Source organism: Macadamia integrifolia, chromosome 13 (genome assembly GCF_013358625.1).
Source record: "Macadamia integrifolia cultivar HAES 741 chromosome 13, SCU_Mint_v3, whole genome shotgun sequence".
Taxonomy (NCBI): Eukaryota; Viridiplantae; Streptophyta; class Magnoliopsida; order Proteales; family Proteaceae; genus Macadamia; species Macadamia integrifolia.
In genome coordinates, this window is record NC_056569.1 from 20294687 (window position 1) to 20310855 (window position 16169).

Here is a 16169-nt window from a genome sequence, read left to right on the forward strand (position 1 = left end):
TTGAAAAATTTAGGCCATTATGCATGGGAAATTTCTTCTGCAATATCATTTCCAAGATAATGGCCTCGAGACTGTCTACTTTCCTTCCAAGGCTTATATCAGATGAGCAAGGTGCCTTTCAGAAAGGCAAGGTGATTTAGGCTAATATCTATCTTGCTTCAGAACTAGCCAATTTGATGTCTAATTGATCAAGAGGTGGTGGCATGGGAATTAAGATAGACATCCAAAAATCCTTTGACATCATTTCTTGGACCTTCCTTTTTCAAGTCTTGAGTAAATTTGGCTTCTCTAATAGATGGATTTCTTGGTTTCATTAAATTCTGAAATCTTCTAGGATCTCTATTCTTCTTAATGGGGGTCTAGTTGAATTCTTTGGAGTAGAGAGAGGGCTGTCGGCAAGGATCCTCTATCACCAATTCATCCTCATAGAAGAAGTTCTGTGCAGGGGTCTTAGGCTTATGATTCAAGAGAAAAAACTGAAGACTCTCATAGGTCCAAGAGGAATGGAGATGTCGGGATTTCTATTATTTTCTGATGATATCTTTATCTTCCTCGATGGCTCTATCCGGTATGTCAAGCATTTACATACTTTTCTATCAAAGTATCAACAAGTTCTAGATCAGAAAATTAATTTGGACAAAAGCAAGCTCTTTCTTGGAAGTATGGCTTTAGAAAGAAAGCAGCTCATTTCGGATACCCTTGGAATTTCCACTTGTAAATTCCCTACAAAATATTTAGGTGTTAAAATTTTCAAAGGAAGAGAAAAAAGGGAGCCTTTGCTGCCAGTAATGGACAAGATTAAAGGAAGGATGGCTGGCTGGAAGGGAAAACTTTTGTCTATGGCAGGAAGAGTGGAGCTGGTTAAATCAATAATTTATGGTATGCCCACTCATAATTTCTCTGTGTACTGGTGGCCAAGTTCTCTCTTGAAGACTACGGAGCAATGGATGAGGAACTTTATATGGACAGGTGATCCTGACACCTCTAAAGGAGTGACGGTCAAATGGGATTCAGTCTGCAAGCCAAGGCAAGAAGGAGGCCTAGGGATAAGATGTTTAAGAGATGTAAATAAATCCCTTCTATGTAAATAGGTGTGGCATGTTAAACACTCTGATTTAGCCTTAAGTACACTTATTAAGGCTAGATTTGTGAGTAAAAATGGAGTCCTAAAAAAGGGGTATAAATCCTCTTCAATATGGCTTGGTCTTAGGAGGACGTGGAATTTCACTTCAACCAAAGAAAGATGGATTGTGGGCAATGGAGCCTCCATAAATTGTTGGAAAGATAGATGGATTGGGGAAAATTCGATTGAAGAGCTGTCTTCTCTAGATCCTCAAATTTTTTCCTCCTCCATGTTGAAGTTAGCTGATTTTATTCACAACCAAGAATGGAATTTCCCTAAGGTATCCTCTCTATTTCTTCGAAATATTTTTTCTTATGTGTCTAAGATTAATATTACAAGAGAGGATATAGAAGATAAGTGTATATGGAGCCTCTCCAATTCAGGAGAGATTAGTACAAAATCAGCTTGGAATGATATTGGCCGAAGAAATCCTAAAGTCCCATGGTGTGATGTTGTCTGGATTAATTTTTGTCACCTCGCCAATCAACCTTTGGGTGGAGGTTATTTTAAGAGAAATTTCCCACATATGATATTATTTGTAGCAAAGGAATCCCTTTAGCCTCAAGGTGTATATTATGTGAAGCGGTCTCTGAATCCCAGGCCCACATTTTTCTAAGTTATAGTGTCTCATTGCATATGTGGAAGAAGTTCCTTGAATGTTTTGGCTTGCAATAGAAAAATCACTCCTCTTTAACTGAGCTGTTGTCTTGGTGGAAGAAGAAGAAAAGAACTTTGTTTGTGAAGGATCCATGGACAGTTGGTCTTGTGTTAGTTGCTGATTCTATTTGGAGAGAAAGAAATCTCAGAAGACATGGCAGTAAAGGCAGGGCTCCAAATCAGAATTTTGCAAATGTTCTTAGGGACCTAAGGGAAGCTAGCCTCAACATAAAGGGTTTAGTTCAGACAATTTCTGATTTGATATGTTGTAGGAAGTTGGGCATTCAAGCAACCCCTATCAATGTCAATAAAATCTTGGAAGTCCACTGGTGTAAACCTATGAGACACTGGATGAAGCTAAATGTGGATGGAAGCTCCATCGGGAACCCTAGGAGAGTAGGAGATGGAGGAGTTTGTCAAGACTACCAGGGGAAGGTGGTCTTTTCCTTCAAGCAATATTTGGGAATCCAGACAAATTACATTGCTGAATTCAGAAGTCTTCTTGAAGGCTTTCATTATGCAATGACTCAGGAAGTGGCAAACTTACGGATAAAATCTGACTCTGCAGTAGTGGTGACAGCTGTGCTCTTCAAATCTATTCCTTGGTTTGCTCTCAAAGATTGGCTAGCTTTGCAACATTATCTCAACTCAATCTCTTGGAAGGTAACTCACTGCTACAAGGAAGCTAACCCTATAGCAGATTATCTGGCCAAAAGTGCAGCTAAAACTTGAGACTCAGGAATCATGGAGCTGTTTTAGTATTGGTGGACCCCTGTTGATGGCAATGCCGAAGGTGGGGGTCCTTCTCATCTAAGTTGTTCTTTGTTGTTCTTCCTTTTATTTTATTTCATTAATATATATAATTCTGACCTTTAGCAAAAAAAAAAAAAAAAAAAACTTTAGCCATGTATGCAGTTTAGAATAGACTAGGGGAGAATATTTGCTTTCTAAGCATTTAGTAAGAAGACTGGTTTGACCGGGTGGAGTTGGTGCCTAATACCTTCCCAACTCTACAACTTGACACTTACTCTCACCTCTGGACCAGACCAAATTCTGGGTCCTTCCTTTACTGATTGGGCGCACTCGTTGGGTCGTATGCCCTAACCTAAGTGGTGACTCTAAATTTTATGATTCTCAAACCCCAAATGTTTAAAAGCAACCCCTATTAACATGCCGTTAGAAAATACCTAAAGAAACAGGTCGTCCGTGAATTAGGCCTCCACGTGTCTCCAAGCAGAGATGTGGCTGTGCTGGAATTGCAGGCGTGCACCCCAAAAAAAGAGATGGTGAGAGTTCCCAAATTATGGTCATTACCCTTACAATTGACTCCACAATCGTACGGACCGGGTCATACCAAGGTTAAATGAGAACCATTCAACTTTCAACAAAAGCAGTGAATAACACTAAACACCCCCGTGTTAGTGGCCCCAAGGAAGTAAGAGTCAAACACAAAACCACATCATTCCTGGGGGGGAAGTCCCTTGCCAATTCTGCTACCCCTACCGTCAAACGTTATGTAAGAAATTTACAATAATTTTGTAGCTTTTCCGCTTCCTTTAGTGCCAAGGACAAATAGGATGATATGATCTTTCACTGAATAGGGTAGGATCACTATCTCGTCAACATAGGAATGCTTAAAGGAAGAGAAATCCTGGTAGAATTTGGTTTTGTTTGGTGAGGATGAAAGGCTTATTGACTCGACAATCTACTTTTGGGTGGCGGTCTGCAGGAATGTCTCCCCACAGATGATAAGATAATGAAGCAGTCAATCCACCTACCATCAAGATATTGACTATGTATTAAGCATATGGAATTGTTCAATCATTTATTCTGGTAATGTCCTTACGTGATTGAGCTAGGTAAAGGGCGCTTGCGTTATTTGATATGAGGTGGGTAGGTTTCCCATTTATTGAGGAATTGTTTTCTTGGTGGAAAAGAAAAGCGGTGGGTATCCATTGTGCTAAAGTGTGGCTCCCCTTATGTATCCTAGTGCCTTTGATTATTTGGGTGAAGAGAAACAAAAGATGTTTTGAAGATCAGCACTGACCTCCATCTTATCTATTGAAAACAGTCTTGAGGGATCTCCAAGAGTTCTCTTCACAAATGAAGATTCATGTGACATCTATGGTGGACCTTCTCTTGGCCAAGAAGCTAATGATGACTACGGCGGTGTCTCCCCCAAAAATATACTTGGAGCTTTTTTTAGAGTTTTCCTTGCATAAACTAGTACAAAGTGAAAACTGATGGGTGCTCTCTAGGCAATCCAGGTTGCTCAGGAGCAGGAGGTATTGTTAGAATGATGTTAGGTCTCCCATAAGATACTTTGTGCATTATGAAGGGGTTGGTACTAATTTCATGGTAGAGTTTGGAGGTTTCTTTGTTGGGTTGCAAACTGCATGGGAAATGGGTATTATCAAGCTATAGATGAAATGTGACTTTCAGGAAGTAAGTTATGCTATGTATCCGGAACCAAAAAAATTCCTTAGTCTGTGAGCAGAAATTGAGGTTTTATAAGAAGTATTTGGATAGTATTTCTTGGGTTATCTCTCCTATTATAGGGAGGTAAATGTCGTGGAAGATAGTTTGGCAAAGCACGGGGCAGCTAGGAGATCTTCTTTTCTGTGGGATAATGCCCCTACATTTGTTATTTGTGACGTAAACTAGGACTTCCAAATGAGGCCTACGTATGGTTTATGCAACGGTCTGCGCTTGGTAGCTAGGTTGGGTAGTTGTTCTGCTGATGACCATGTCAAAGGTGGAATAATTACCCAACGGTTTTCTCTTTATGTATTTCCTCATTCTTTAATTAATAATATTCATTTGTTCCATGGTCACTCTCTCTCTCTCTCTCATCATATTTAGCATAACAACAAGAGATTGCAATCTAGTCACATATTTCGTACTTTCTCGGGTTATGGGATTATTTAGATTGATCAAGTGACTCATGTATACATAACAATAATTTGGGGGATTTTGAAATACCATGGGAGAAGAAGAGGGAAAAGATTATTATTTTATTTTAATTTTTTTAAAGGGAGGGCAATCAGAAACAAAGTTCAAAGGTAGGAGAGTATCAATAAATATAGGCTAACTGCGGGGGAGTGATAATAATTTCCCCAATACACTGTGTCACACCCCGCTCACACTGAACCGGAGCGGTGACCGAGTTAACACCGGTTAACCCAAACCTGCCAGGATCATCAGATACTGTATTCCACCATAGCATACACACACTAACATAAGTTCATCAGATCAGCGGAAGACTAAGTTTTACCTGTGAATAAATCCCATATACTTGATACCCGAATTGTGATACAATAATTATATACATTTGGGCCCGAAGGCATGATATATACACAAAAAGAATATGATTCAAATACCAAGTATATACAGGAAATCATCAAAAACCATCAGAGTACACAGCTTCGCTCGGTTTCAAGGCTGGAGCTCAGCTCGGCATCAGGGGTTGTGCCCAGCTCGGCATCACATAGAAGAGCTCAGCTCGGCCTCGGAAGTGGAGCTCAGCACGGCCTCCAAGGTGGAGCTCAGCTCGGCCTCAGAACTGTTGTCCCGCAACACAGCTCTCGCACAAGCAGTCAGTGCCGTGCTCTAACTCCTCAGGGGTCCACCAGTCCTCTTCAGGAAACTCGACTGTGGGACCCACCCCATGCTCCTCATATGTATGACCTGCAAAATCATCTAAAAAGGGGTGTACACGTGGGATGAGCTCACTAGCTCAGTAAGTAGAAAGATGGACCACACACAACAGTCCACACATCACAACACATCATATGCACTACATGCCATGCTATACATTTTAAATCACATCCACCTAAGCAACATTACTAAGTCTTTGGTTTTAGTGCTACTACAACCACAGTGCACGTATACTCCGGGTACGAGCCACGAACTCCCTCCCGCGATACGCCCATAGGGCTGTCGGATAAGGCCCACCGTGAGTACTCAGAAAAGTAAAGACAATGCCATCCACCGGCTCTCAACAGAAATGTAAATGACTGAAAATAAAGGTGCTGACTCTAGCAATTTAAAAGCAGTATGATTGGCCCTCTTGAATGTACCACCGGGGTTGCCGACTGTCCTACATGACTCGCCGGGTGTAATGCCTAACCGCCACAGTGTCTGATAACCGCGACCCCTGCTGCTTCCCCCCAAATGGCAACCCAACACCTTAACCCCTGTTGGGAAGGGTCGTAGCACGGGATGGTGAGAATCCTAATACCGCATGCTCCTATATGACAATAGTACGACTGCATAGTGCCTCCGTGTCCCATTCCACGGGCCACCAATGCATTCATTTCCAAGCCGACNACCGATACTTTAATCCTTGCTAATAGCAGTCAATTTGGCATGGCCGACTCATCCCAAAAAACCCTAGTTAATTGAAATTACATATCTCAATGCCGATCCTAGGGTTCTTGAGAGTTGTGACCAATTCTGTGTTTTGAGAAGTTACACATATTCCTTTCAAGATGTCAGATCAGTATAGTATTAAATTAGTTTAGGAGGAAGATTCCCTTCGACGCTCATGTGTAGTTTCGAGCATTGAAGAGGGGTTACTATAGAAAACTTGTAAATAGGGGGATATTTATGATATTTTAAGGGGATGTTAAGGTAATCTAGGTGGGAAGGAGAGTGCCCCTCATGCAATTTCATTTTTGGGTTGATGTTGTGCAAATATTTTTCCCATAAATTAAATAAATAAAGTTTCAAAATATCTCTTTTGTTTATTAGATATTACACATTTGTCGAAGGATTTTTTTAAGTTTGATATGGAAAAACATAGTTGGAAGAGGGTCTCCATCGCGCATCAACTAGCCTTGAAGGCTAGAAGTCATTCTTTTGCAATTATGTGGTGATTGAGTGATCTTTCGTTTTTATTTGAATGAAAACTCTCATTTCCAAAAAACAAAGAAAAAAAAAATCTCTTTTGTTTCTTACCTTGGTTTGGACTTCCACACCCATGAGCACTCAAATGCTACACCTTTTGGCGAAATTTTTTAATCCCAAAGGAGCATGGATGAGATGGAGAGATCCTTATTTGATCATATGGAAAATACATAGGTAAAGACCGATACCCTTTACATATGAATAGAAAAAATCTGAAATTGTAGTTTGTAGTGTAGCAATAGTGCAATGGCTAATAACCACGTGGCTACAAACTGGACCCAGGCTGAGATTGATGAATTTGTTAAACTAATGATTGACAACGTTAAAAAGGGAAATAAGACTAATTCAACTTTTAGCAAAAATGGTTGGACTGACATTAAGGAGCGATTAGAGTCAGCTGTGAGTCGAACATTTACTAGAGAACAACTCCGGAACAAGATGAACAAAATGCGTATGGACTACAACAATTTCTGGAAACTACGGGTTTTGGATGGAATCCGATAACCAAGATAGCGACAGCTGATGATATAGTATGGGTAAATGCTTTACAGGTAAACAACATAACTATTACTACTTATAAAATTGATTTTACATTTATAAAGTATTCAGGCAAATCCAGGGTGGGCGAAGTTTAAGAAGAATGGGCTACCACATTAGCCTAAGCTGCAGATGATCTTTGGATATTCATATGCACGTGGAGATAGAGAAACTAATCAGGATGAGGAAGATTTTGGTGAGACATAGATGGACCAAGTTCCACAAACACCTCTCAATATGAGTCTAGAAGACATAGAAGAGGATTTGGAGATGACTAACGCTTCCAAGCGTAGGCTTGACAGAACTCCTACTGGACGTAGGAGGAAGAGTTCAAACACATATGTGAATCCTGTAATGAAGAATCTCGATAAATTTTGTAGTTGGAGAATGGAGCAGGGTGTCAAACCTGAAATCACATCTGCAGGCCGAACTAACAAACATTATGGATCAACGACAGCTGGTGGTGGTATTAATGTTACACCTGTGCCATGACCCGATCTAATTTGAACTGTTGTGATAGGTCTCAGACTGGAGGTGGGAAGTACAGTCGGATTTTGGCTTGTGGCCGTCCATTGCCATACGGGAAGAGATGACCCAATATATTCGTGTATTGCTTGTCAGTCCAACTGGAGCGGATTCAAACTTTTCGACCCTAGACGGTAAGTGACCCGACACCCTACACCTGAATCCCAGCACACACCAAAATTGTTAGAGGACCATGAACATAGCCTAGGGCAGCTGTCTGTGCTAGGCCAGCTGGAGGATAGCAAGCAGTCAAGACAAGTTGTTGTCTTGACCACCGGAAATAGCCTGGGCCTATTTCTGCTAGCTATTTCCGGGGGATAAATCAAGTTGTTGGTTGGGTTCCGATGCCCGTGAGCCCCACCATCGGCATCGTAAATAGCCCCGGATGATTCCGAATCCTCCCCCACACCTTCCTCATGACATGAACACCTTACGGATCGAAGTAGTTGGGTCCACGTGCCATGGAAGTCGGATTAACCCATTCGGACCCGACTAGTACCAAACCAAACAAACCCTAAGGCTTGTTTTACCATATAAGTGAAAATAAGGATTTATTTCCTCATTTCTCACTTATACAAATCGTGAGGGAGGAAAGGAGAAGAAGAGAAAGAAGAAGAAGGAAGGGAGCGTACCTTGGTGCCGACTGCCCGCCTAGTTGTCGAAATCTCTACCGGAGGTAAGTGCAACCTCTTCTACTACTCTCTCTCTTCATTTTAACCTAGGCAAGCTAGGTATAGGAGTACTCTTGGGCCACAAATCCTCTTGAGCTCGAGGATTGCGCGTTTCACTTCCCTGGTGCCATTGTCGAGCTCAAACTGAGTCTGGTGAGCTCTGGCAACAAGATTGACCAAATGACCACCTAGGGTTTCAATCATTCAATCGACGTATCTTTCAAAAGGCTAGGTGGAATCATAATTTTAATAGCTCATAATAATGCTAGGAGCATCCCCCACAAACACCACAGAACGAATCTCGATAATCGGACCCGAGCCAGAAAGCCCCAAATCACACGGGCAGTTACTGTATTGCCACCGAAAATAAGCCACCGGAAGCACTAGGGCTATTTTCAGTGGGTGTTTCCACTGACCACCTGAGCCTTAGGTGCTCTCTGTTAGGTCCACCAAAAATATGACTGATATTGCTGGTGGATAGTCCCTGTTTCCGATGACAGTATTGTCACTGTGGGACTTTTCCTGTAAGCCCTTCCCGATATTCTCGACACATATTGACTCTCGGTTACCCTTGTGTCTAGGACAGTGACGCGCATGTACCCCAAGGTCAGAATTGAATCGAACGATCGGTGGCCATACTTGAACCCTAATACGCATAAGCCTAATCAAGGTGAGGGATGGTTGCTTTTATGAATGTTTGTTTATATAGAATTTCCTCACATGTGTAGATTTTTACATGTTTAATTATATTGCTCACATATTGACGATATTCTATCATATGATACATTTTTATGAGTATGATATGAAATGTTTATGGACATGTATGGCGGGATCTGGTGTGGCCGAGGTGGTATCGGTACCATGATCGCTATGTGATTGTTGTATGTATGAAACAGAATCTGGTGTGGTCGAGGTAGTACCGATACTATGATTACCATATGCTTGTTGCATCCATGCATTGATTATGTGCATTAGAGTTAGTTGTAGTCGTGGATTACACTTTGTGACCGATGTCTTACCGGTATCGTGTACTCCTGAACTGCATTTGGAAATGGATATGCTTCGTGGCTGATGCACATACCGGTGTTGCGTAGTCCATACTCAATTGTTATTATACATGTTAGATTAGGTAAATGGTCATGGGTTACACTTTGTGGCTGAGGTATTACTGGTATCGTGTACCCCGGGACTGTACTTAGAGATGGATTACACTTTGTGGCTGATATGTTCCTGGTATCGTGTAATTCATACTAACTATATCATTATAAAGGCATGTAGAATATTTATGGTTAGGTATCACTCTCTATGCTATGAACCCTTGGTAATAGGGGGTAAGGTGTTGGATAACCCATTTGTGATATGTTCGATGAACCTTCTCGGAATGCCACACCCTTGGTACGATGTGATTGTTGCCGGAGGTGGGAACTTGTCCAGAGTGGCCGATGGACATACCAATGCCGTGATTGCCAAGAGGGTTATCAAGGGTTTGTTGGGTGACCCATGGTCACATACGGGGATGGCAGGCTTCTAATCACGGCTAGGGTTTGTATCATTGTGTAGTCAATGGCGGTTTCGGGACCAGGGAAACAACCTAATGTGCCATAGTAGCATTTACCAAACTTAGTTTGTATTGCTAGGTGGATAATAAAATAAATGAATTGCATCATGAGCATCATGGACTATGTGTTTAATTTCTGTACTCATGCATCATAAATTATATATGTGATTGCCTTCGCTTGGTTGTGCATGAAACCCATCCCTCACTGAGCGAGTTGGAAAGCTCACCCCATGTATATGCCCCTTTTAGATGATGATGCAGGTACGACTGCTTAGCAGTCTGCCCACCACTTGTGTAAGAGGCGACACTAATGGATGAAGCTCTCTTATATGAAGAAGCAACCTTAGAATTGGAACGTCAACCAGAAAACCTTAAATGGTTGACTGTATCCTTGACGGCTCTACAGATGCATCTGAATATTAGGCAAGAGGTAATAATGAGGCAACCTTTGGATCCTGAATTGCAGCGGATTAGAGTTAAGGTTCAAGATAAAACAATGAACGACCCAGATTTTGTTTTAGCCGGTGATGGGGCATTGATGTTTCAAGGCAGATTGTGTGTACCCGATGATTTGGATATACAAGACAAGATAGTGCGAGAAGCACATAACTCCGAGTACTCACTCCACCCAGGAAGCACAAAGATGTACAAAGACCTCAAACAAAATTACTGGTGGCTAAACATGAAAGTCACAATAGCTCTGTATGTGGCGACTTGTCTTACATGCCAAAAAGTAAAAGCTGCGAGGCATCGACCTTATGGTACTCTTCAGCCACTCCCAGTACCAGAATGGAAATGGGATAGGATTACAATGGACTTCGTCACCGGACTACCATGTACACCTAAGGGGATGGACGCGATATGGGTGATCGTTGATCGGCTTACTAAGACTGCTCATTTCATTCCTATCAAGACCAAGTTCTCTATGGCCAAACTAGCACAACTTTATATGGATAACATAGTGCGCTTACATGGAGTGCCAATGAGCATTGTATCAGATAGGGACCCAAGGTTCACTTCCAGATTTTGGAAAAGCTTCCAGCGTGCCTCGGGATCACAATTGAATTTGAGTACTGCTTTCCACCCACAGACTGATGGTCAGTCGGAGCGAACCATACAGATATTGGAAGACATGCTCAGGGCATGTACAATGGAAATGTGTGGTAGTTGGGAAGAATACATACCCCTTCTGGAGTTTGCCAATAACAACAGGTACCAAGCTACAATTGGGATGGCTCCGTATGAGGCGTTATATGGCAGGAAGTGCAGAACTCCTTTGTATTGGGATGAGGTAGGTGAACGTCGAATGTTAGGACCTGAAATGATACAGAAGACTTGTGACAAGGTCGATGTTATTCGAGAACGGATTAAAGCAGCTCAGTCCCGTCAAAAGAGCTATGCAGACACCCGCAGAAAAGACATTGAATTTCAGCCAGGAGAAAAGGTATTTCTCAAGATCTCTCCTACTAAAGGGTTGCAGAGGTTTCACAGAAAGGGGAAGTTGAGCCCAAGATACATTGGACCATTTGAGATTTTAGCCCGGGTTGGCTCAGTAGCCTACATGCTTGCTCTGCCGCCTTCGCTCGGGGATGTTCATAATGTATTTCATGTATCCATGCTGAAAAGCATGTTGTTAGTATTAGGTGGAACCAGAATACCTAGAAGCTGACATGACCTATATAGAGCAGCCGGCTGAAATTTTGGATCGAAAGGTGAAGACTCTTCGCAACCGCTCCATTTCCTATGTAAAGGTGCGTTGGGCTAATCATTCACTTGAAAAGCATGTTGGGAGAAAGAGGATGGAATCCAAGCCAAGTACCCTCTTCTCTTTGAACAACCAGGTACGCCAATTTCGAGGATGAAATTTTCAGAAAGGGGGGTAAATGTAATACCTTACTTCTTAAACCCGGTCTGATTACATGGTTGACCCGGTTTAACCATGCAGGACCCGAACCGGAGAGAGTTAGAGCGGGTTCCTTATGGACTATGATGGCAAGGGTGACCTTAAACACCGGCTGGCCCGACAAGTTCGAGCCAGTGCCAGAAGAGACGGGTGTACCCAAGCCGTGTACATGCACCTATCATAAGGCCATGTACGGATAAAGCAGGTATGTAGCTGTATCTTATGGTGCATACGTATATTACATCTTATGCCAAGAGTGAGATTCGTGCCGCGGGCCGAATTCTGTTAAAATCCCAAGTTTGGCCCTCAGGTGGGCGCATCCACCCACCTGAGTGACCCCCCCATGTGAATTACTTAGTTATTTAAGAAGTATATATAGCATTTATGTTTTTCTTTTCTTTTCTCATTTATGACACTTGGACGTTGGTGAGAAGAGTAAAGAGGAGAGGGAAAAGAAAGGAAAGAAGAAGAGAAGAGAAGGAAGAGGAAGAAGAGATGGATTCCAGCGGCGCCGAGGCTTAATCTTCCCATTCTGAAGCCGGAAGAGTGATCTCCAACACTAGATCTACGTTTAGAGGTGAGCAAAGGCTGGGTTCCTTAAACTTTCACCATACCCAAGTAAAACCCTTGATTTGGGTAGGGTTTCTTGAGGTCTTGTAAATCCCCCTTGAAATGATGAATCTAAGGTTTAATAGATGATTTATGTGTTGATTTTGAAGGATTTGAAGAAGCATTTACAAGGTTGGAGAAGCATTGTGGATTTGAAGTGATTTTGGGGTTTTGAAGGTGTTCTTGAGCAAAGAAGGTAAGATGGCTTTCCATTCCTTAAATCTAACCTAGATCTAGGTTAGAACCATCTTATGAGACCTTGAATGTGTGAAGAATGGGTTTGGAAAAGCCCCATTTGAATCCCCAAAGGTTGGGGGAAGTTTGGGAAGAAATAGCAGTTTCCCGCCAAGACCGGTGGGCCAGACCGGCCTGCCTGTGGGCACCCGCCTGAGAGGGCGGGACCCTCGGGCCCAACCGACGGGCCGACCGATGGGCCACCCTGCCCACCAGTCTTAGCAGGACACTCTGGCCCAAACAACAGGCCAAACCGGTAGGCCTACCGGTGAGCCAACCTGCCCGTCGGTCCAGACCGGTGGGTCTGACTGGTGGGTCAGACAGGTGGGTTGTCCGACCCACCCGAGAGGCTCCGAAAGTGATTTTTACGTCCGATTGGACCCAAAACGGACGTGTGACCTTCTTTTAGGATTCTAAACATGATCTTGTCATTGGATCATGTTAATCTTGATTCCAAAATGGTGAAATACTAACCCCGCTCACTCATGATAGGTTCACCAAATCTCACGCTTCCCGCACCGGATCTCACCCGTACCGAGCGTGAGTCCTTGTACACTGCAAGTAAGTGGGGAGAGGACGTTTGGCCTTGTTTCAAGGCATTTTTTGGCATTCATTTGATTTTATCTAGTCTAGCCATGTCATTATGAAAATGCTATGTAGATTAGTCATCCTCACATTATTATGCCATGCGTGTTGTGTTTATTTCCTAATTTCCAAGTGATGATATGCTTATGTGATGAATGTGGACATCATTGTGCATGATGTATTAATAGACTAGATGCCGTAGTTGGCTTGGAAACGAGTGCATTGGTGGCCCGTGGTATGGGACGCGGTGGCACTATGTAGTCATACTATTGTCATATAGGAGCATGCGGTTTAGGATTACCATCTTCCCGTGCTACGACCCTTCCCAACAGGGGTTAAGGTGTTGGGTTACCATTTGGGGGGAAGCAGTGGTCGCGGTTTTTGGGTCACTGTGGCGGTTAGACATTACGCCCGGCTGGTCATTAGGACATGCGACAACCCTGGTGGTATATTCAAGAGGGCCAATCGTACTGCTTTTAAATTATTGGAGTCAGCACCTTTAATTTCAGTCATTTATTTTATGTTGAGAGCCGGTGGTCGGCATGTTTTTACTTTTATGAGTACTCACGGTGGGCTTTCTCCGACAACCCTATGGGTGTATTGTGAGATGGAGTTCGCGGCTCGTACCCGGAGTATACGTGCACTGTGGTTGTAGTAGCATTATACCGAAGACTTAGTAATGTTTCTTAGGTGGATGTGATTTAAAGTGTATTGCATAGCATATAGTGCATATGGTTGTGATTTGTTGTGTGGACTATTGTGTGGTCCATCTTTCCACTTACTGAGCTAGTGAGCTCATCCCACGTGTGCACCTCTTTTAGATGATTTTGCATGTCATCAACCAGATGAGCACGGGGCGGGTCCCACAGTTGAGTTCCTTGAAGAGGACTGGTGGGCCCCTGAGGAGTTAGAGCACGACACCGATTGCTCGTGCGAGAGTTGTGCTACGGGACTGCAGTTCTGATACCAAGCCGAGCTGTATACTCTAATTTTTTATGATTCCTTTTGTGTACTTGATATGTGAGTTGTACTCTTATTGTGTAAATATCATGCCTTCGGGCCCACATGTATTTAACTATTGTATCACAATTCGGGTATCAAGTATTATGGGAATATTCATAGGTAAACCAAGTCTTCCGCTGAACTGATGAGCTCTTTCTTAGTTGTGTGTATGCTGTGATGGAGTACTGTATCAGATGATCCTGGCAGGTTTGGGTTAACCGGTGTTAACTCGGTCACTGGCCCGGTTCTGTGTGAACGGGGTGTGACATGTTGGGTCTACTGGAAGTGGGTGTGACAATTAATCAACCTACCACAATTGATCACAGTGTGGTTGGTTGTCAAGCCTTACTACACTCCATACCTTATTTGCAGAATGATATATATTTCAAAGTTGTGAAGCGTATGTGGGATGATCCTAATTGGAGGATGTCATTCTGTGCAACACTTCCTAAATGAAGGAAGTGGTTTATAGATCGTCTTACTGCTCCATTTCCTGATAAACAATAGATTGCTTTAGGTTTTTTTGTGGTAGTAAAATAATAGACTGCTTTTGATTTATGGTTGTGGATGTTTAAGGTACTGTGTTGGTTTTAGTTTGTCATCTTTTGAGGTTGTTTTGATAAAAACCAATGATGGTATTGATTAACATTTATGGTTGTGGTTGTTATGGTATTTGCTTTATGGTATCTTTTGATTCTGGTTGTGGATATTGTGGTATTTACTTTGTTCCTTTCTTTTATTTGACTGCATTTAAATTATGAATCTTTTTTTAGGATTTTCGAAAATGTTATCAAATATAGACATGATTGATGATGAATTAGTTATTCTGGGCTATTCGGCAATAATAATTGCACAGTCATTGCATAGTAAGGAGCCTTGTAGCGATGGCATGTTTAAAGGAGCAATGATGGTCCATGAGATATTAAATGGGCATGCAGATAGATGTTATCAAGAGTTTCGTATGGAGCGACACGTCTTTGAGAACCTCTACAAACTAATGGTTCACAGGGGTTGGTTGAAGGACTCTCACTGTCACACCCCGTTCACACTGAACCGGAGCGGTGACCGAGTTAACACCGGTTAACCCAAACCTGCCAGGATCATCAGATACTGTATTCCACCACAGCATACACACACTAACATAAGTTTATCAGATCAGCGGAAGACTAAGTTTTACCTGTGAATAAATCCCATATACTTGATACCCGAATTGTGATACAATAATTATATACATTTGGGCCCGAAGGCATGATATATACACAAAAAGAATATGATTCAAATACCAAGTATATACAGGAAATCATCAAAAACCATCAGAGTACACAGCTCGGCTCGGTTTCAAGGCTGGAGCTCAGCTCGGCATCAGGGGTTGTGCCCAGCTCGGCATCACATAGAAGAGCTCAGCTCGGCCTCGGAAGTGGAGCTCAGCACGGCCTCCAAGGTGGAGCTCAGCTCGGCCTCAGAACTGCTGTACCGCAGCACAGCTCTCGCACAAGCAGTCAGCGCCGTGCTCTAACTCCTCAGGGGTCCACCAGTCCTCTTCAGGAAACTCGACTGTGGGACCCACCCCATGCTCCTCAGATGTATGACCTGCAAAATCATCTAAAAAGGGGGTGTACACGTGGAATGAGCTCACTAGCCCAGTAAGTAGAGAGGTGGACCACACACAATAGTCCACACATCACAACACATTATATGCACTACATGCCATGCTATTCATTTTAATTCACATCCACCTAAACAACATTACTAAGTCTTTGGTTTAAGTGCTACTACAGCCACAGTGTGCGTATATTCCGGGTACGAGCCGCGAACTCCCTCCCGCGATACGCCCATAGGGCTGTTGGAGAAGGCCCA